We start from the raw sequence: 21,378 nt of genomic DNA on the forward strand, positions 1-21,378 counted from the left end.
TATTTAAATTTTTCTGTTGCGATTTTAAAGGGGAACTTCAGTAAGTGTGTAGGTTCTTGAGGTTTTAATGTCATGATTTCACTTTTATTCCAGTTTATTCTATATCCAGAAAAAGACCCAAATTCCTCTATTAAGTTTAATAAATTTGGTATGCTCGTTTGTGACTTTGTAATATATAAAAGTATATCGTCTGCATATAATGAGATTTTATTCTTTGAGTCTCTGGTATTATAGCCCTGAATATTCGGATGAATTCTTATACTTTCAGCCAGGGGTTCTATCATAAGGGCAAATAGCAGGGGTGATAGTGCACATCCCTGCCTATTACCCCTTGATAGTTGAAATTTTTGAGATAACATGTTATTAGTTAAAATTCTTGCCATCGGTTTATCATATAATAATTTTACCCATGTTATAAAATTCTCTCCCATATTAAATTTTTGTAGTACTTTATATAAGTATTGCCACTCTACCTGATCAAATGCTTTCTCTGCATCCAAAGAAATAATTGATATATCTTCTTCCTCTACTTTATGCGAGTACATTATATTAAACAGACGTCTCAGATTATTAAATGAGTATCTTTTAGGTATAAACCCCGTTTGATCAGGGTTTATCAATTTACTAATATATTTGCTTAATCTTCTTGCTAAAATCTTTGCTAAATACATAGAATACAATGTGGACACTACCTGAGAGCAATAAATACTTAAAAAGACCAATAATTAACAATTAAAAATTAAAAAATTGCAAAATGCATCCCCCTACAGCCTAGCGGTCCGAATTATAAAATCTAATGGCTGCAGGGGTGAAGGATCTCCTGAACCGCTCTGTTCTACAGGGCAGGGAGAGGAGCCGGTTGTTGTTCCGAGTGCTCTTTTGACTCTCCAGAATTACATGGAGGAGATGCCCGGGGTTTTTCAGGATGACCTGCACCTTGTGCCTCATACGCCTCTCAAGCACATCCTTCCCAGAGTCTACTCTCCCCTCCAGCACTGAGCTAGCTCGTTTAACCAGTTTGACCAGCTTCTTGTTGTTTTTTGCACTAATTCTGCCGCCTCAGCAGACAACAGCGTAGAAAATAACACTTGCAACCACAGTGTTGTAAAACATGTGCAGCATATCATTGCACACATTGAAGGATTTGAGCCTTCTGAGGAAAAAGAGTCTGCTCTGGCCTTTTTTGTAGAGGGAGTCAGAGTTGACAGACCAGTAGTTTGTTATCAAGGTGCACTCCAAGGTATTTATATGTCTGCACCACCTCAATGTCAGCCCCTGCAGCGTTGACCGGCTGAAGGGGGAGCTTGGACCTGCCAAAGTTAACCACCATCTCTTTAGTCTTAGTTGAGTTCAGGATGAGACAGTTCTCTTCACTCCAGGCACAAAAGGCACTGGTCAAGTTCCTGTATTCCTCCTCCTGCCCGTTCCTTACACATGCCACAATCACTGTATCATCTGAATATTTCTGTACGTGGCATGTGTCAGACTTATAGTTAAAGTCTGCTGTATACAGGGTGAAGAGGAACGGGGCCAGAACCGTTCCCTGTGGGGCTCCAACATTGCACACCACTGTGCCAGAGACACTGTCCCCCAGCTTGACAAACTGTGGTCGACCCGTCAGGTAGTCGTATATCCAGGAGATAAATGTGGAATCCACCCCCATCTTCTTAAGCTTGTCATTCAGAATCAGGGGTTGGATGGTGTTGAACGCACTTGAGAAGTCGAAGAACATAATCCTCACATAGCCACCGGGTTTGTCCAAAAAGGAGTAGATCCGGTGCAGCATGTAGAGGACTGCGTCATCCACCCCAATGTTCTCCTGGTATGCAAACTGTAGTGGGTTGAGTGCGTGCTGGACTTGTGGTCTCAGGAGACGAATGAGTAGCCGCTCCATTGTTTTCATGATATGGGATGTAAGGGCCACCGGTCTGTAGTCGTTGATCTCGGTCGGCCGCCCTGCTTTGGGAACCGGCACGAGACATGATGTTTCCCACAGACCTGGTACCCTCCCTGACTGGAGGCTCAGGTTGAAAATGGTCTGGAGCGGCTCTGCCAGCTGAGCCGCACAGTCTTTTAGTAGCCAAGGGACATACACCATCAGGGCCAGCTGCTTTACCAGGGCGCAACCTCCTCAGCTCAGCTCTCACCTCGTCCGCCGTGAAGAACAGTTGAGGAGATGCCGGCATAGGAGGTGCTGCAGCTGTGGTGTTGGGGGGGCTGCCTCGTGGAGGTGATGGTGGGGGAGAGGCTGCACCTGTAGAGGTGGGAGGGGATACCAGATCAAACCTGTTATAGAACAGGTTAAACTCATTGGCCTTGTCCACGTCTCCTGACGGCTGGCTTCTCTTCTCCTTGAAGCCAGTGATGGTCTTCATTCCTCTCCACACCTCTTTGATGTTGTTGTACTGCAGTTTCTTCTCCAGCTTCCTTTTATAGTCCCCTTTTGCCTGCTTCATACTCCTTTTCAAGTGGTGCTGTACCCTCTTGATTTTTTCCCGATCACCAACCTTGAAAGCCTCCTTTTTCTCGTTTAGGAGGCTCTTGTGCGTGTGTGTGTGTATATATATATATGTGTGTGTGTGCTTGTGTCTATATGTGTATGTGTCTATATATGTGTCTATGTGTGTGTGTGTGTATATATATATATATATATATATATATATATATGTGTATATATGTATATATATGTATGTATGTGTGTATATATCTGTATATATATGTGTGTGTATGTATATGTATGTGTCTATGTATACGTGTGTGTATGTATGTGTGTCTATACACGCACACACAACAAACAAATAAAGTCTGCATTAGTGGTGTTGAAGTGGAAATAGTTGAGAGCTTCAAGTTTAAATATCATTGACAATTTATTCTGGCCCATCCACATTGAAGCTATGACCAAAACAGCACACCAACGCCTCTAGTTCCTCAGAGAACTAAAGAAGTTTGGCATCTCTCTAACACCTCTCACCAACTACTACAGATGCCCTGTAGAAAGCATTACTACCGGGTTGCATCAGCGCGTGGTCCCAGCCTCAATTAACGGCACTGCTGTTATTTTCTGATATTCGTCAGTCAGTTGGAGGACACAATCGTGGAATTTGTGGATAACACAGATGTTGGAAGTGTTGTATATGGTGAAGGAGACATGAATGGACCTGAACAACATCCAACGAAATGGTTTGCTACAAAGCCGATGAAATCTGATGCAGCAACGTGCCAGATGATACATTTGGTGGAAAGAAAGAGGAGAGGCAACACCTGGTGAATGGTGCAGTTACAAACGTGAACAAAAAGTACGTGCGTGTTTGTGTAGAAATCTTTGAAGGTGTTGGGACAAGTTTAGCAAAACAATTAAGAAAACATATAGAATACTGGACTTTATAAATAGAGGCACAAAGTACAAAACCCAGGATGCCATATAAAATCATTTATAAAATCATCATTTAAGCCCCTCTGGAATATTGCATCCATTTCTGACAACCATATTTAATGAAGCTTTTGAAAGGGTCGAGAAGGAACTCTAGATCAGTTCTGACTATATTCATGTCAAGGTTGGGTTGATGGGTTGGAGATGATATGGATGGACTCCTTAAGGCACCAAAGTTGTGCCATAGTTCATGTTGCCCATAGTCCAGGGAATTGGGTTCACTTCTAACCTGGAACGGCTGTCTGTGTATAGTTAGCACATTCTCTCCATGCACACACCTATGTTTCCTCCCACGTCCCAAACACTTGGTGTATAGGAAGGAACTGCAGATGCTGGTTTACACCGAAGATGAGCACAAAATCCTGGAGTAACTCAGCGGGTCATGCAGCACCTCTGGAGAAAATGAATAGGTGATGTTTCGGGTCGAGACCCTTCTTCAGACAAGGGTTTCAAGAAGGGTCTTGACCCGAAACGTCACCTATTCCTTTTCTCCAGAGATGCTGCCTGACCCGCTAGGTTACTCCAGGATTTTGTGTGAGCTTAATGTCAGGTTGGTGTCAGGTTAATTGGCGAGTAGACTTTGGCTTTCAGGCTAAACTAATGGTGACAAGAACCAAAGGGGAGTTGATGGACCAAGTGCAGTGGAACAGGAAAATAAAGAGAGGGGGGAAGGGACTGGTAGGATTGCTCTCCTGGGAGCCATCATGGAGTCGATGGGCTGAATAGCCTCCTCCTGTGTTGTAAATACAAGATTAGGGCAAAGAAGGTGACCTATCTGTAATATTTACAGTTCAGATAGGTAGGTTCTATTTTTCTCCTCTCTTTCCAGAGCATTAACAAGGTGAACTAGAGAGCATAAGTGAAGAAATGGGAACAGGAGGCTGAGGAGGTGATCTTATAGAGGTGTATAAAATCATGAGGGGAATAGATGGGGTGAAGGTGAATGCACAGTCTTTTACCCAGGGTGGGAGAATCTGGTACCAGAGGGCATAGGTTTCAGGTGAGAGGGGAATAATTTAATAGGAACCTGAAGGGGCATCGGTGGGCGGCGCGACTTTCGTCAGCAGCGGCCTCTGCAGTCCGTCTGCGTTTTTATTATTTTTATGTCTTATGTTTTTATGTAGTTTTTGTTATTTTTGTTGGGGTATGTGTGTGGGGGGGGGGGGGGGGGGGGGTGGGGTGGTGTGGGGGGGGAGGGGGTAACTTTTAAATCTCTCCCTGCACGGGAGACCCGACCTTTTCTTTGTCGGGTCTCCGTTGTCGTTGGGGCTGCGACAATTCGCCATCGCCCGCCGGGGGCTTTGACTTTGACTCTGACATCGGGGGGGAGAGTGCAGTGGAGAGATAAGTTTTTTTGGCCTTCCATCACAGCAATGTGATGGATGTTTATGTAAATTATGTTGTGTCTTGGGTCTATTTGTTTGTAATGTATGGCTGCAGAAACGACATTTCGTTTGGACCTCAAGGGGTCCAAATGACAATAAATTGAATTGTATTGTATTGTTGTATTGTATCTTGTTCACTCATAGGGTGGGGGGCATATGGAATGAGCTGCCAGAGGAGGTAGTTGAGGCGTACAATACCAGCATTTAAAGCATATTGACCCAGGTACATGGAGAGGAAAGGTTTAAGGGCCTGTCCCACTTTCACAACCTAATTCACGACCTCTGCCGAGTTTGCCCTTGACTCATACTCGCGCAGCATGGTCGTCACGAGGTCGTAGGATGTCATAGGAGGTCGTAGGTAGGGCGTAGCAGGCCGAAATGCTAGTAATAGGTACTCGTGGCATCAAGTAGGTCAGGGTGTTTTTTCTAGCATGATGAAAAATGTTCACGAATAAAAAAGGTCGTGAATTAGGTCGTGAAAGTAGGACAGTGGCTTTAGAAGAATATGGGTCAAATGCTGGTACGTGGAACTAGCTGAGATAGGGCATCTTGGTCTGTATGGTTGGGTTGGGCTGAAGGGCCTGACTCTGTGTTGTATGACTATACAACTCTATGAATCTGAATGCTTTTCTCCAACAAAGAATGCTTGGAATCTACATGCACTCCCTGCATGGTTGGGGTTGGGGGCATCAATGGATGCTGATTCAGTAGAAAGGGGACTGGATAAATAATTGCAGAAAGAAATTGCGGGGAAATTAGGAAAAAGGAAGTAAAATGGAAGTAGTGGGAATCCCCTTGAGAAGTTTGGCCCAGCCTCACTGACGTGCTTGACCTGTCTATACTGGTCCATATAGTCATTCCACAGTGAGGGTGGCGCAGCGGTAGAGTTACTGCCTCACAGCGCCAGTGACCCAGGTCCAATTCTGACTACGGGCGCTGTCTGTATGTTCTCCCCGTAACTGCGTGGGTTTTCTCCAGGTGCTCCGGTTTCTTCCCACACTCCAAAGATGTGCGGGCTTGTAGGTTAATTGGCCCCTGTGAATTGTAAGTTGTCCCATGGAGGGTGTGTAGGGTAGAACTCGTGTACGAGTGATCGTGGGTCAGTGAGGACTCGGTGGGCCGAAGGGCCTGTTTAAGCACTGTATCTCCAAACCTAAAACTAGTCAGCATGTGTACGAGGGCACAGCTTGGCTGCAGTGTCAGAGAAAGGAGGAAAAATATGAGAAAGTTTATTGTTGAAAAGGAATAGAGAAAGAAGGTACACCTTGGGTGGTGAGATTCTCGAAGGGAAAAAAGATTCATTGCTGCTGTCTCAATTGTATGGATACTTAAGATTCACAGAGTGGAAGAGAAGCATTAAAAGGCAAATTTACATTCTAGGCATTACATCAGGCTTCGGATGAAAACTCATAGAGCAGATGATGAATTTGCACAAGACCAGTTAGACTCCAGTTCTGATCATCCATAGAATGAATGTTAGTGCCATAAAGGATTTGCCAGAATGATGCTGGGAACAATGGCCAATAATTATGAAGCAAGGCTGGAAAAATAATTTTGTTCCATATTAGAGCAGAGAAGATTGAGAGGGCCTGTAATGAACCTTTCAGAGTTATGAATTGGCTTGGCGCAATGAATAAAGCAATGGGGTTGAACACAGAGAGGAAGTTTTAAACAAATTCTTTTTTTTTTTTTTTTTAATTGAAGGTTATTTATTAGTGCATGGGACATTTCCACACAAGGCCCATTCTTTGGAAAGTGAACCGAAAACGTCACACACGTGACCGGACGTCATCGCATGAGGTAATACATTAAAAAAATTATTGAGAGGGAGATTAATCTCAATCATTGCTCCGTTCTCCTACCGACAGAACTATAATGCATGTCTGCTGAAGAAATGAACATTCTAGTTTTTTTTAATTCGCAGAGTTTGTAAAGCGCTGCCGTGTGGTGTCACACACGTGACCAGCCGCATTTGACCACTGACCGTAAAAAAACAAACATTGTCGGCATAATATATAACATTTTCACTTGATAAACGGGGAAAAGTATGAATCATATATACAGTGCAAAACAATATACCTGTGGTGCTTTCAGAATTAGAAGAGTTGTAGTCCACAATTTATCCTCTTGTTGGTCACACACGTGACTAAGAATGGGCCACAGTGGAATGGAATAGAACTGGATTGGTATTTGGGTGCAGGAAGATGTAACTGGCTGTGGAGAAAGAGTAAAGGGAGTTAGGTTTTGCAAGTGAAGTTAACCCTGTAAGATTAAACCTTGAAAATCAATGCTGGACATGATGCTGGCTCAGGTGAGGGAGTCTGCAATCTGATTACAGGTGTGTAGGAAGGAACTGCAGATGCTGGTTTATACCGAAGATGGACACATCGCTTGAGCAACTCAGCGGGTCAGGCAGCATCTCTGGGGCAAAGGAACAGGTGACGTTTTGGGTCGGAACCCTACTTCATAAGGTTATAAGTGAGAGGGGGCAGAATTAGGCCCTTCGGCCCATCAAGTCTGCTCCGCCCTTCAATCGTGACTGATCTATCTCTCCCTCCTAACCCCATTCTCCTGCCTTCTTCCCATAACCTCTGACACCTGTACTAATCAAGAATCTATCTATCTTTGCCTTAAAAGTATCCATTGACATGGTCTCCACAGCCTTCTGTGGCAATGAATTCCACAGATTCACCATCATCTACCCAGCCTCCTATCACGGTTTACAGGCAGGGAACATGAATTTGAGGTGGAAATGAGGAGACATTTCTTTATCCCAACCCCCTTCCCCTGGAGAAGTGAACTTTTGGAATTATCTGCCCGATTTGGAAGTTCATTTTCTGAGTATATTCAAGACCAAGATAATAAGGGAATGGAAAATGATGGGGTTCGTGCAGGGAAGTGGTTCTGACTGAAAGAGCTGGTTGAATGGGAGAGCAGAGAGGGAGGGCCAGAATGGCCTGCGCCAGCTTATGTTCCCTCTGATGTTCTGTTCTCATGTTTTACACAGTATCAATGCTCACATTAAAGATGGTACCAAAGGCGTTCAGGCCTGAAACCAATTTGTCAAAGTGTTATACAAAGGATGCAAAAAAACGATTCTAACATACATTCAGTCAGTCAGACGAAATGGATACATGGCCAGTGGGCAGATAGTCTGAATGTGATAGAGGTAATTTTCTCATGAAGATAGTGGCTGAACAAACCGGATCCACAAAATGAATTGTCTATTGATTTCAGCTTCCTTCACTGAGTAATGTTATTTTGTATAATGTGAAAATGATGCATTAGAACCAGCCTTTGAATTCTCTCTGAGGAGCAACAGTGGCTTTCAATTCAGGCAAGATCTCGCTGGCAAAAATATGGTGTAATTCTTGCTTTAGAATTGTAAAACGGGTCTTTTTATAACGTTGTGGCACGGCGGTGCAGCGGTAGAGTTGCTGCCTTACGCCGCTTGAAGCGCCGGAGACCCGGGTTCGATCCCGGCTACGGGTGCCGCTTGTACGGAGTTTGTACGTTCTCCCCGTGACAGCGTGGGTTTTCTCTGAGATCATCAGTTTCCTCCTACACTGTAAAGATCTTGATATAAATGTAAATTGTCCCTAGTATGTTGAATAGTGTTAATGTGTGGGGATCGCTGGTCAGTGCGGACTCGGTGGGCCACAGGGCCTGTTTCCGCGCTGTTATTTGGACAAATGCATGGATAGGAAAGGTTTACAGGGATATTGGCCAAATGTGGGCAAGTGGGACTAGTTTGGATGGGGCCTCTTGGTCAACATGGACACCTCAGCCATCAGGCTATTAAACCTGGCTCGGACAAAACTCTGATTATTAGCAACCACTTTCTGTTATTTGCACTACCAGTTTATTTATTCATGTGTGTATATATTTATATCATGGTATATGGACACATTTATCTGTTTTGTAGTAAATGCCTACTATTTTCTGTGTGCTTAAGCAAAGCAAGAATTTCATTGTCCTATACAGGGACACATGACAATAAACTCACTTGAACTTGAACTTGAAGTCCTGATTCTGTGCTGTATATGACTATGATTCGCAGTCTGTCACTTGTAGCTGTAATAATAATAATAATAATAATAATAATAATACATTTTATTTTCGGGCGCCTTTCAAATCTCAAGGTCACCTTACAAAGATTAAACAGAAGAGAAAAAAAAACCATATAGTCGGAGAAAAATAAATAATAAGGACATCATCAATACACAAATTAAAGATAGAAATCGCTCTAAAGACACAAAATCAAAAAATCAAAAAACACAATGTGAAGAGAGAGCAGCGGCAGCTAAAGCGCGCCAGCGTCCACTCTCTCTTCCGACAGCCATCTTGGACACAGACTAACAAAGTACCTTACACACAGAAAAATCATCCCCCCACAGTGGTTACCACAGTGGGGGAAGGCACAAAAGTCCAGTCCCCAACCCCAGTTCTCCCAAAAGTCAGGCCTATTAAGGCCACCGCTGTTGCCTCAACGGAGGCCCGATGTTCCTGGCCCTTCTAGCCGGGTGATCTTGCCCCGGCGTCGGGAGAGTCCTCACAGCGGCTGGGCCACCTGGAACGGCCGCTTCCTAGCAGGGGATTGTCGGCTTCCGAAGTTGGAGTTCCCAGGCTCCCGATGTTAATGTCGGCGCCGCCCGCTCCGCTCCGCAGACCCGCAGCCCGGAGGTGTTGCTCTCGGCGGTCCAGCTCACCGGAGCTCCAGCGCGTCGATCCAGCGCGGCGACCCAGGCAAGGCATCGCCCGCTCCGCTCCACGATGGCGCTCCAGCGCTGTGCTGCCACCGAAGCCGAGGTACTGGGCGGTCCCCACCAGGAAATGGCGCTCCAAGCCCGCTGGTAGGCCACGAGAACGGGTAGCCCAGAGAAAAAGCTGCCTCACCGACCAGGTAGGGACCTAGAAGTAAGGTTACCTCCTTCCCCCCACAATAAGAAGTCAATTTCTCCGAAAAAACGATGAACAAAACTAATTAAAAACTGAAAAAAAAATGAATTAAACGGACGGCTGCTGGTTAGCAGCCGTTCCCCAAGATGGCTCCTCCTTACTGTAGAGTTATATGGCTAGTTGATGTGGTCCTTGTAGAATTTGGAATCGAGAACCTGAGGACATGGGTTTAAGTTGAGGGGGAAAGATTTAATAGGAACCTGAGGGGTAATTTGTTCACACAAAGGGTGGTGGGTGTATGGAACAAGCTGCGAGAGGAGGTAGTCGAGGCAGGAACTATCGTGACGTTTAAGAAATATTTGGACAGGTACATGAATAGGATGGGTTTAGAGGGATATGGACCAAAACACAGACAGGTGGGACTAATGTAGATGGGACATGTGGGCCAGTGTGGGCAAGTTGGCCTGTTTCCATGCTGTATGACTCTGTGACTCTAATTACAAAAGTTTCCACTGTGTCATTAGATGAAGAGAAACTGCATTCGAACCTGAGGCCAGATTCAGTTGGTTCTGCCTGGCTGGCTTAATCAGCTAGAATTTCCCCTTAATTAACCATCAGTTAATTTTGCACGTGCTATAATGAGCATTGTTAGATTACGCTGCCGAGTCAGCATAATTAAACTTAAAGGCTGCTTAATTTTATTAAACCTCACGTTGTCTCGGTTTGTGATGCTGCGTGGAGCACAACACTGCACCTCCGCTGCTTCCACTGTCTCCACAGTCGGAGGCTGGGCCTACGCACGGCCCCAGAGGTCCCATCCTGGGCCACTGCAAGGAGCTGAGAGCCGCTTCCCTTCCGTTCCACTTAAATGTAGAAGAAAAACCCGGTGGAAACAGAGACGCTTGCAAACCTCACCAGTTCTGTCAAAACATCATCAGTCAAAAGCGTGAAACCGTTCTGCATTTAGCAGGTGCTGCCGATTTTCCCGCTGTTTGTTCATAAGTTCTTGGAGCAGCATTAGGCCATTCGGCCTATCAAGCCTAGACTCTCATTCAATCATGGCTGATCTATTTTTCAATCTCAACCCCATTCTCATCCCCAGTCTTGGTCAATACACCCTTGGTCAATACACTCAGGTCACTGGCACTGTAAGGCAGCAACTCTACTGCTGTGCCACCATGCCACCCTAAAGGTCTCCAAGCACAATACACATAGATAGCCCACGGATTTGGAAGGATTCCCTGGCATCTGGCTCTACATTTCCATGTGTTTCTAGTTTCAGATGAACCATCTCCCCATATACCTGTTGTATGCTCATATGGCACAGAAACAGGTCTTTCGGCCCATCTCATCCCTGCTGCAAAAGATGCCTGTCTAAACAAGCCCCATCGTTCGCATATATCCTTCCAAACCTTCCTATTCATAGGCAGGTAGAATCTGAAATATTAAATGAAAATTAATGGTATGTTAATAGTTGTCAGTTTTCAGATATTTAAGGAAATGGCATCCTACACGAATGTGAAGAAGTGTTTTAGGGCCAGACTAGTGTTTAGATAATAATTGTGAATCATTCAACAAGGTACTATGTTTCATGTTATTTCCTAGTGTTTAGTTTGTAAAAGTTTAAATGTTCAAACTCACTGATTTCAACCAATGTACTAGAGGTAAGTATTGTTGTCAAGAGGGTTTAGTTGTCTGATGTACCGAAAAGTGAACAATGCAATTCTTGCAAACAATTATTACCCAGTCTTCAAGGTCCTGTTAGCTAAATCTGTATCTCGCAGAGCTGTCAGAGTAATAACACTGAATGTCTGAGTAGCTTTCAAGAGAAGGAGCCAATGGAGTATTAATTGTGTAGAAAGGATCTGCAGATGCTGGTTTAAACCGAAGATAAGACCGAAGGAATGGGTGAAGTTTCGAGTCGAGACTCTTCTTCTGACTGAAGAAGTCTCGACCTGTAACGTCACCCATTCCTGCTCTCCAGAGATGCTGCCTTCCTGTCCTGCTGAGTTACTCCAGCATTTTGTGTTTATTTTTGGAGTATTACTTGAAGGGTTGCCACTGGAACTGAGTAGCATGAAATAGTCGGACTACATGACATAACACTGATAGGAAGTTATGATACTGGGGGCACAAGGCAGATGGCAATTAACTTGAAAGCATTACTGTGTGATGTGCACTGGCTCTGTTCTATCATCTACTCGGTGACTTTCATGCTTAAATAATTTGTGGGGAAGTGCTAAGTGGGTGTGAGTCTGAAAGGTCGAATCTCAAGAAAATTTATTCTGATTTCATTAACACATTTAACATGCAGAAACGCTGTTTATCCCTTTCCGTATTCTGCTCCATCCGAGGACAAATGGACACTAAGCCACCAACTAGAGAGGTGATCCGGTTTCCTCCCACACTCCAAAGACGTACAAATTTGCAGGCTAATTGGCTTCTGTAAGGGAGGAACAGTGGCGCAGCGGTAGATTGGGCGAGTCCAGAACCAGGGGCCATAGTCTTAGAATAAAGGGGAGGCCATTTAAGACTGAGGTGAGAAAAAACTTTTTCACCCAGAGAGTTGTGAATTTGTGGAATTTCCTGCCACAGAGGGCAGTGGTGGCCAAATCACTGGATGGATTTAAGAGAGAGTTAGATAGAGCTCTAGGGGCTAGTGGAATCAAGGAATATGGGGAGAAGGCAGGCACGGGCTATTGATTGGGGACGATCAGCCATGATTGCAATGAATGGCGGTGCTGGCTCGAAGGGCCAAATGGCCTCCTCCTGCACCTATTTTCTATGTCTATGTTGCTGCCTTACGGTGCCAGAAAGCCGGGCTCAATCCTGACTGTGGGCGTTGTATGTACAGGGTTTTTACGTTCTCCCTGTGACCGCGTGGGTTTTCTCTGGGTGCTCCGGTTTCCTCCCACACTCCAAGGACCTACAGGTTTGTAGATTAATTGGTTCTGTAAAATTGTAAATTGCTCCTAATGTATCGTGGGATAGTGCTAGTGTACGGGGTGATCGCTGTTGGGCCAAAGGGCCTGTTTCCGCGCTCTCTCTCTGAATTCTAAAGTAATGTCCAAAAAACAATTAGGGGCAAGAGATGTGTGGGAAGGAACTGCAGATGCTGGTTTAAACTGAAAATAGACACATTAAGCTGGAGTAACTCGGCGGGTCAGACGGCATCTCTGGAGCAACTCCAGTTTTTTGTGTCTTATCGAGGGACAAGAGATTACTGACTGAAAAAACTCGGCAACTGAAAGAGCCGAACACTTGCACAACTTTTCATTTCATCCTCTGGAGGATGTGACGCATATGGTATGACGTGAGGTGGGATTGGCAACAGAAAGAAAAATCCTTCCTTGGCATGTATTGACCAGCTGGGGGCTTCTGACTTGGCTTGAAGCAATATCTCCGTTACTTTAAACACAAGCATGGTTTAAGAAGTGATTTTGCTCTACAACTTCAAATGCTTTCCATTTTTAATGACTTAAACGCCAACAGGGAAAGAATCGACCCTAACAATGGATGGGTTTCTCTGCACTGACAATGCAATTGAATGTCCGGGTATTGCATTAGTGTTCAACAGCACGGTGGCGCAGCGGTAGAGTTGCTGCCTTACAGCGAATGCAGCACCGGACACCCGGGTTCCATCCCGATTACGGGTGCTGTCTGTACGGAGTTTGTACGTTCTCCCCGTGACCTGCGTGGGATTTCTCCGAGATCTTCGGTTTCCTCCCACACGTAAAGATGTACAGGATTGTAGGTTAATTGGCTTGGTAAATGTAAACATTGTCCATAGTGGGTATAGGATGGTGTTAATGTGCGGGGATCGCTGGTCGGCGCGGACCCGGTGGGACGAAAGGGCCTGTTTCCGCGCTGTATCACTAAACTAAAAAAAATTAATAAACATAGGATACTAGATGATTTTAAACTGAGCATTTTTTTTTGCTCATTTGCTTATCAAAGGCACGGATGGTGTAGACACTAAGATCCTTTTTCCCCCAGTGGGAAAGTATCAGATACTGGAGTGCATTTGCTTTAAGGGGCTGTCCCACTGTACGAGCTAATTCAAGAGTTCTCCCGAGTTTCCCCTGATTCAAACTCGGAGAATTACGGTAATGGCCGCTCGTAGGTACTCGGGGCTCTCGTGGACATTTTTCAACATGTTGGAAAATCTTCACGAGTCTTCCCGAGCTTACCGCGTTTCCCGAGTGCCTGCCGTTAGCGTTACCAGCCGCTAATGGACGTCCCTGAGCTCCGACGTACCAGCTACGTACATTCTACGTGCTTACCACGAGTTTGATTTTTTTTTAACTCGGGAGAGATCTTGAATTAGCTCGTACAGTGGGACAGGCCCTTTAAGGTGAGAGAAGCAAAGTTTAAAGGAGATGTGCAGGGCAGGTTTTTATACACTGAGGGTAGTGGGTGCCTGGAACATGCTGCCTTGGGCGTTGGTGGAAGCAGATACTATTGTGGCATTTAAGAGGCTTTTGGATAGGCAGATGGATATGCAGGGAATGGAGGGATGGATTATATGCAGGTAGATAAGAGATGGTCTTATCTTGAGACAGCATTGTGGTGTTGTGGGCCAAAGGGCCTGTACTGTTCTATGTATCTATATTTTACTTGCTTTTAGTTCGGACTTTGTTTGGTGGGACCGCTATTCTGCTGGTGACGTCCCTTATGTAATGCTGACACTTGCACCCTGGTGAAGGGCATGGATGTGAACATTCCCTCCCCTCCTCTGGGGCGTGAGTTCAGTGGAGGTTCCTCCACATCGGTCCAGTTGCCCCATCGAGCGAGCGTAGTGGGGGGGAGGTCAAGGATCAACTCCTGCATCTCCACTGAGCCATTGGTGGGGGACGGCGATTGCTGGGCAGCAGGCAGAGTCCTCGTCTGGGCCAGTAATCGGGGAATAGGACAGGTGTGGACAACGTGCCTCTTGTGCACGATGTGGGGAAACCACAAGCGGACGTAAGGGCGAGTGTGTGAAGTGAAACGGCCTTCGAGGTGGAGCAGGCCCAGTGCGGGCAGCAGGTAGTTCAACAACCAGAGAGCAGTGCTGAACTACCATCCACCTCACCTCAGACTATCCTTGATCTGACTTTGCTGGCTTAACCTTGCACCAAACATTATTCCCTTCTCATGTATCTCTATGCTGTAAATGGCTCGATTGTATTCTGCTGACTGGAGAGCACACAACAAATGCTACTGTACCTCGGTACACATGACAATGAACTAAACTGAACGGGCGCAGAACACAGTTAAAGATGCCGCGAGGAATCCTGTGGCTGTGGCAATAACTGTATGTTATTGCCTGGGATGTCAGGACTTTCATATGAAGAAATACTGGATAGACTCGGCTTGTACTCGCTAGAATTTAGAAGACTGAGGGGGGATCTTATAGAAACGTACAAAATTCTTAAGGGGTTGGACAGGCTAGATGCAGGAAGATTGTTCCCGATGTTGGGGAAGTCCAGAACAAGGGATCACAGTTTAAGGATAAGGGGGAAATCTTTTAGGACCGAGATGAGGAAAACATTTTTCACACAGAGAGTGGTAAATCTCTGGAATTCTCTGCCACAGAAGGTAGTTGAGGCCAGTTCATTGGCTATATTTAAGAGGGAGCTAGATGTGGCCCTTGTGGCCAAAGGGATCAAGGGGTATGGAGAGAAGGCAGGTACAGGATACTGAGTTGGATGATCAGCCATGATCATATTGAATGGCGGTGCAGGCTCGAAGGGCCGAATGGCCTACTCCTGCACCTAATTTCTATGTTTCTATGTTACAGCCATTACCACTGTTGTTTGCTGTCTGTGACCCATGGTGCTTGTACTAAATATTTATGGGAGTTGTGTGTGTCTAATCGGTCATGTTTCCATGTTGTCCTCCTACTCAGCACAATGCAAGCCTCCTGCTGCCAGAGTTCACGATCGTTAAAGTGGGTGGGACCGCTCTACAGTATTGTTCACCTGGCAAAATGTTTTAAATGTCAGGATAATTGTCGATGTGTCAGGACACGCTTCCTGGGAACCAGGAGCTGAAGCAGCATTCTTCAGTAAACAATGCTGGGAGTTAGCGCTGGCCAATATAACATAGTGTGTCTTATAGTAGGACTTTGTGGTGTCGGGATGAGAGAGCCTGGTTTCTCCATATCCCATTGCTCCATTCCCATGACTGCTTACTATTCTACAAGGGAAGAACAAAAGGGCTTCTGGCATTGTTGCTGCTTTTGATTTGTCCTTTTGCATACCTTTCATTCATGTGTTCTCTGTACCTCTACTTTCCCTCTCCCCTGACTCTCTGTCTGAAGAAGGGCCTCGACTCGAGACATCATCTGTTCCTTTTCTCCAGAGACACTGAGTTACTCAAGTATTGTGTGTCCCTCTCCAGTGGAAACCAGCATCTGCAGTTCCTTCCCACACGCTCTCTTGCCTCCGTGGCATCTTAGAGAGTTGGCAGTTCTCCCTTCATCTTCTCTCCAAGTTGTGGACTGCAGGGATTTTTGCCTAGTTGTCGTTGGCAGCTGAGATGCAGTAAAACATAACCCTGAATGCGATCTGGTTTCTTCGGGTGATCTGTACGAAAGCCTTTCATGATTAAACCCCCGTTGTGTATCACAAACTCCCTTGAATGGGTTAAGACAAGAAAGTTTACAACTCCAGTTATCGACTTGTGCAGTAAGAATATTATTATATATGTTTTAATGTTTACACTTCAATAAAAAGACTGAACCCTCTCGAGTTGTCTTTGCAAGGAAAAACATCCTTACATGGGTGAAATCTGGCAGCATTCGAAAGCAGCAGTAAACACTACATTACTTTGACATCAATAATTAATAAAAAGCTATAATTTAAGACCTTGTAGGCTGAATTATGAGCCACGTTATAATCATAGAGTCTTACAGCATGGAAATAGGCTCTTCAGCCTAACTTGCCCACATCGGCCAACACTAGTCCCACCTGACTGCGTTTGGCCCGTATCTCTCTAAACCTGTCCCATCCTTGTACCTGCCTAAATGTTTCTTCAATGTTGCGATAGTACTTGCCTCTACTACCTCCTCTGGCAGCACCATCCATGCACCTAACCCTCCCCGCCCCCCTCCCACCCCCTCATTGTATGGAAAAGGTTACCCCTTTTTACCCCTATTAAACAATTCCCCCTCTCACCTTAAACCCATGACCTCTGGTTCTCAATTCCCCTACTCTGGGCAAGAGACTCTGTGCGTCTACCCGATCTGTTCCTCTCATGATCTTGTACACAGTGGAACACACCCGAGACCCAAACGCCTATACATTGTGCTGACTCCAGTTCTGTCCCACGTGTGTGGGGACACGGCAGCAGAATCCAAGCCAAGCATCGGTCTGCTGCGGACAACCCAGCTTGTTTCAATCTTAAGATACACAAATGATACTTTATATGGACCTCTCTGGGCCGATGCCATCTGTGTGCTGGATGAAAGAACCACGTTCAATATAGGCAGTGTTTTAACACTTTTGACTTTTGTTAAGTAATTGTTGGATCAGCCCCAAAGGTCTCCAGCAGGCCCCTTAACACAAAATCCTGCTGGATGATTTAAGTTTGGAACATTTTGTGGCACGAGTGATTCTTTGGGCAATACAATTTCTGTTAAAAGTTAGTGATAAATCTGATGCTTCTTGGTCGATGAATCATGCACACTAAAACCTCCACACCTACCAACCCAATTAAAACAGAAGCTCACTTTGTTGTTATTCGAGACAACATACCTCCTCAGCCGCAATTTAATAATATATCTAAATATTGCACCACACCGTCTTGCTACCAAATACTGTGTGGAGCTACTCTGACATTTTCCTACCTCTAGTTCTCTTCCCCCCTCCCCCCTGCCTATCCCCTCTCCCCCCTCACCCTCCCCCCGCCCTCCTCCCCCATCCCCCCCTCCCCCCGCCCTCCTCCCCCCTCCACCCCTCCCCCTCTCCACCTCCCGCCCCCCCCCCCCCACCTTCAGTTTGAAGAAGGGTTACATCCCGAAACGTCACCCATCCTTTTTCTCCAGAGATGCTGCCTGATCCACTAAGTTACTCCAACAATTTGTGTCCATCTAAGAGCTACTCCTAATTGGGTGATGCTACTTACTGGAGTCATAGAGTGATACGTATCCACACTGGCCACCATGCCCTAGCTACACTAGTCCCTAAGTGAAAAGAGCAGAATTAGGCCATTCAGCCATTCAACCACGGCTGATCTATCTCTCCCTCCTAACCCCATTACTCCAGCATGTTTGGTCTATCTTTGGTGTAAACCAGCATCTGCAGTTCCTTCCTGCATATTGTGTTTCAGTGTGCTGAGGCCTATGTCAGATTGGGGAAAAAAGAGAAAAGTTTTAAAATGCACTGAAGATTCGAGTGGTTTGGATCAGATGTAGGAAATATCTCACGGCGTGGGGCTGGAACTGTCTTGCTGGTGCATTCTTGTTGAAGACATCTGTTTGATAGATTAATGAGGCTGGTTGGGGAGAGAGAGAAAACTAACAAAGGGATGTGTAGAAGTTGACGTGCAGGTTAAATGTGGAGGGATTACCCAGCAGATCAGGCAGTGTCAGTGGGGACAGCAGAACGAGTCAATATTATACAACAATCTGCAGCATTCCATCCGTAGTATTTGCTTTTCTCCTCTCTAGCATCCCTGAAACAAATGTTTCTGGATCATTGTTACATTGCTATTCATGGCAGCTTCTTCTGTGCAAATTCTATTTAAACCCTGTGTGGGAAGGAACTGCAGATGCTGGTTTAAACCAAAGATAGACACAAAAATTTCCCCTGAATAAGGGGATTAATAAAGTATTTATCTATCTATCTATCTATCTAAAAAGCTGGAGGAACTCAGCGGGTCAGGCAGCATCTCTGGAGAAAAGGTATAGGTGATGTTTCGGGTCAAGACTCTTCTTCAGTCTGAAGAAGGGTCTCGACCCGAAATGTCACCTATTCCTTTTCTCCAGAGATGCTGTCTGACCCGCTGAGTTACTCCAGCGTTTTGTGTCTATCTTCTACTTAAACCCTGGTTCCATTTCAAAGGTGCCTCTTCAATCATGCAGGCGTTTGTTTAGACTTAGTTTAGTTTAGAGATACAGCGCGGAAACAGGCCCTTCGGCCCATTGAGTTCAACCCGTACATTGGCACTATCCTACACACACTCGGGACAATTTACAATTTTACTGAAGCCAATTAGCCTACAATGTCTTTGGAGTGTAGGGGGAAACCGAATCACCCGGAGAAAACCCACGCGGTCACGGGGAGAATGTACAAACTCCGTACAGACAGCACCCATAATCGGGATCGAACCCGGGTCTCTGGTGCTGCAAGCACTGTAAGGCAGCAACTCTACCGCTGCACCACCCTGCTGCCCTAAATTTCAGCCTCACAGCATCAGAGACCTGGGTTTGATCCAGGGCAGAGAGGCTGAATGGTGGCCGGGCGAGGAGAGGGACGATCTGGACGGATACGACGGCTGCAATGGGTCTCTATGGCCGGCTGCAACTTGGACTTTGAAAATTGAGCCAACCTGGTGATTCTTGTATACGGTCTCAGTGGGCAGTTTTAGTACACTTGTACTCAACCTGGGATTGTGTTTATGTATCACTATACTGAGCTGTATGAAGACAAATCAGCTTCAGTTCAGTTTAGTTTAGTCACATCTACCGAGGTATAGTGAAAAGCTTTTGTTGTGTGGTATCCAGTCAGTGGAAAGACAATACATGATTACAATCGATCCATTTACAGTGTACAGATACATGATAGAATCTTATAGAAACGTACAAAATTCTTAAGGAGTTGGACAGGCTAGATGCAGGAAGATTGCTCCCGATGTTGGGGAAGTCCAGGACAAGGGGTCACAGCTTAAGGATAAGGGGGAAATCTTTTAAAACCGAGATGAGAAGAACTTTTTTCACACAGAGTGGTGAATCTCTGGAACTCCCTGCCACAGAGGGTAGTCGAGGCCAGTTCATTGGCTATATTTAAGAGGGAGTTAGATGTGGCTCTTGTGGCTAAGGGGATCAGAGGGTATGGAGAGAAGGCAGGTACGGGATACTGAGTTGGATGATCAGCCATGATCATATTGAATGGCGGTGCAGGCTCGAAGGGCTGAATGGCCTACTCCTGCACCTAATTTCTATGTTTCTATGTTTCTATGATAAGGGAATAACGTTTAGTGCAAGGTAAAGCCTGAAAAGTCCGATCAAGGAGAGTCCGAGGGTCACCAACGAGGTTGATAGTAGTTCAGGACTGCTCTCTAGTTGTGGTAGCATGATTCAGTTGCCTGATAACAACTGGGAAGAAACTGTCCCTGAATCTGGAGGTGTGCGTTTTCACACTTCTGTACCTTTTGCCTGATGGGAAAGAGAAGAGGGAGTGGCCAGGGTGCGACTATTCCTTGATTATGCTGCTGGCCTTGCCGAGGCAGCGTGAGGTGTAGATGGTGTCAATGGAAGGGAGGTTGGTTTGTGTGCGCACCTTGGTACACGTGATACATTTGAACCATTGAACCATATGAAGCGTTTGTGAGGAGACCATTAATCTCTTGATGATGGTGTGTGGGTGGACTGAAGGATCTGGTTGATCTTCTGGTTTGAATAGTCAGCTCTGGGACCGGCTGTACACAGTGTTCAGTGATGTGCTAACCTGTTCGAGGGCAGTGTTGAGACTTGAACTGCTACAGTGATGTACGTACGTGATGGATCTTACACAATCCCATGGCTACATGGGAAGGGCCTTTGTCGTCATTGTGAGGGGGTGGCTTTTGGGAATGTTGGATGCATGTTTGGGCTTGCTGTTCACCAATCCTCACTAGAATATTTCCGGTTGTGTGAGTAATGAGGAATATTGTGAATCGCCTCACTTTTAGCAGAATTATTATCCACGTCTTAACGCAAAAGGCCTCGCACGGGTTCTGTCCCAGCGGGGAACGAGTGGGGGAGAACACTCTCTGGGAGATCGATGTTTTAGTTTAATTTTGAGTTTTGGAGATATAGCATGGAAACGGGCCCATGCTAGTATTTAGTGGTATGTTGAACAAAAGTAGTCCATGTCCCCAACAACATCAAAGTGAAGCTTCGTCAAAGTGGGTTGCAGCACCCCTCGCCTGAGTTGACCCATGACCTGCCATGCATTGTCCTGCCACTCTTCCAGCTTTCTGTCCCACTCCTGCAATCAGTCTGCAGACGGGTCCCGACCCGAAACGTTGCCTGTCCATGTTCTCCAAGGCTGCTGCCTGACTTGCTGAGTTGCTCCAGCGTTTTGTGCCTTTCCTTGTTCCATTCATTTCTCTCTCGGCCCAAGTGCGATGGCCACTCATTACATGGCGGTGAGAGAGGATTTACATCCAACCACAGACGGCTGTGGAGGCCAAGTCCATGGATATTTCTAAGGTGGAGGTTGACAGATTCTTGATTAGTGTGGGCGTCAGGGGTTATGGGGTCAGGACTTTCATATGAAGAAAGACTGGATAGACTCGGTTTGTACTCGCTAGAATTTAGAAGATTGAGGGGGGATCTTATAGAAATGTACAAAATTCTTAAGGGGTTGGACAGGCTAGATGCAGGAAGATTGTTCCCGATGTGGGGGAAGTCCAGAACAAGGGGTCACAGTTTAAGGATAAGGGGGAAATCTTTTAGGACCGAGATGAGGAAAACAT

General features: G+C 45.7%; 1 long non-coding RNA gene across 2 annotated transcripts in view; it reads right to left on the bottom strand.

The window, feature by feature from the left end:
* LOC116991591 overlaps nt 1-17,017 on the bottom strand; it is a 37,522-nt gene extending 20,505 nt beyond the window's left edge. For both annotated transcript variants that reach the window (XR_004416831.1, XR_004416832.1), the window contains exons 1-2: nt 16,875-17,017; nt 6,895-7,029 (exon numbers count right to left, since the gene is read on the bottom strand). This is a non-coding gene — a long non-coding RNA (uncharacterized LOC116991591). The remainder of the gene's footprint in view (nt 1-6,894; nt 7,030-16,874) is intronic.
* Nucleotides 17,018-21,378: the final 4,361 nt, after the last annotated feature.

Source organism: Amblyraja radiata, chromosome 34 (assembly GCF_010909765.2).
Source record: "Amblyraja radiata isolate CabotCenter1 chromosome 34, sAmbRad1.1.pri, whole genome shotgun sequence".
Taxonomy (NCBI): Eukaryota; Metazoa; Chordata; class Chondrichthyes; order Rajiformes; family Rajidae; genus Amblyraja; species Amblyraja radiata.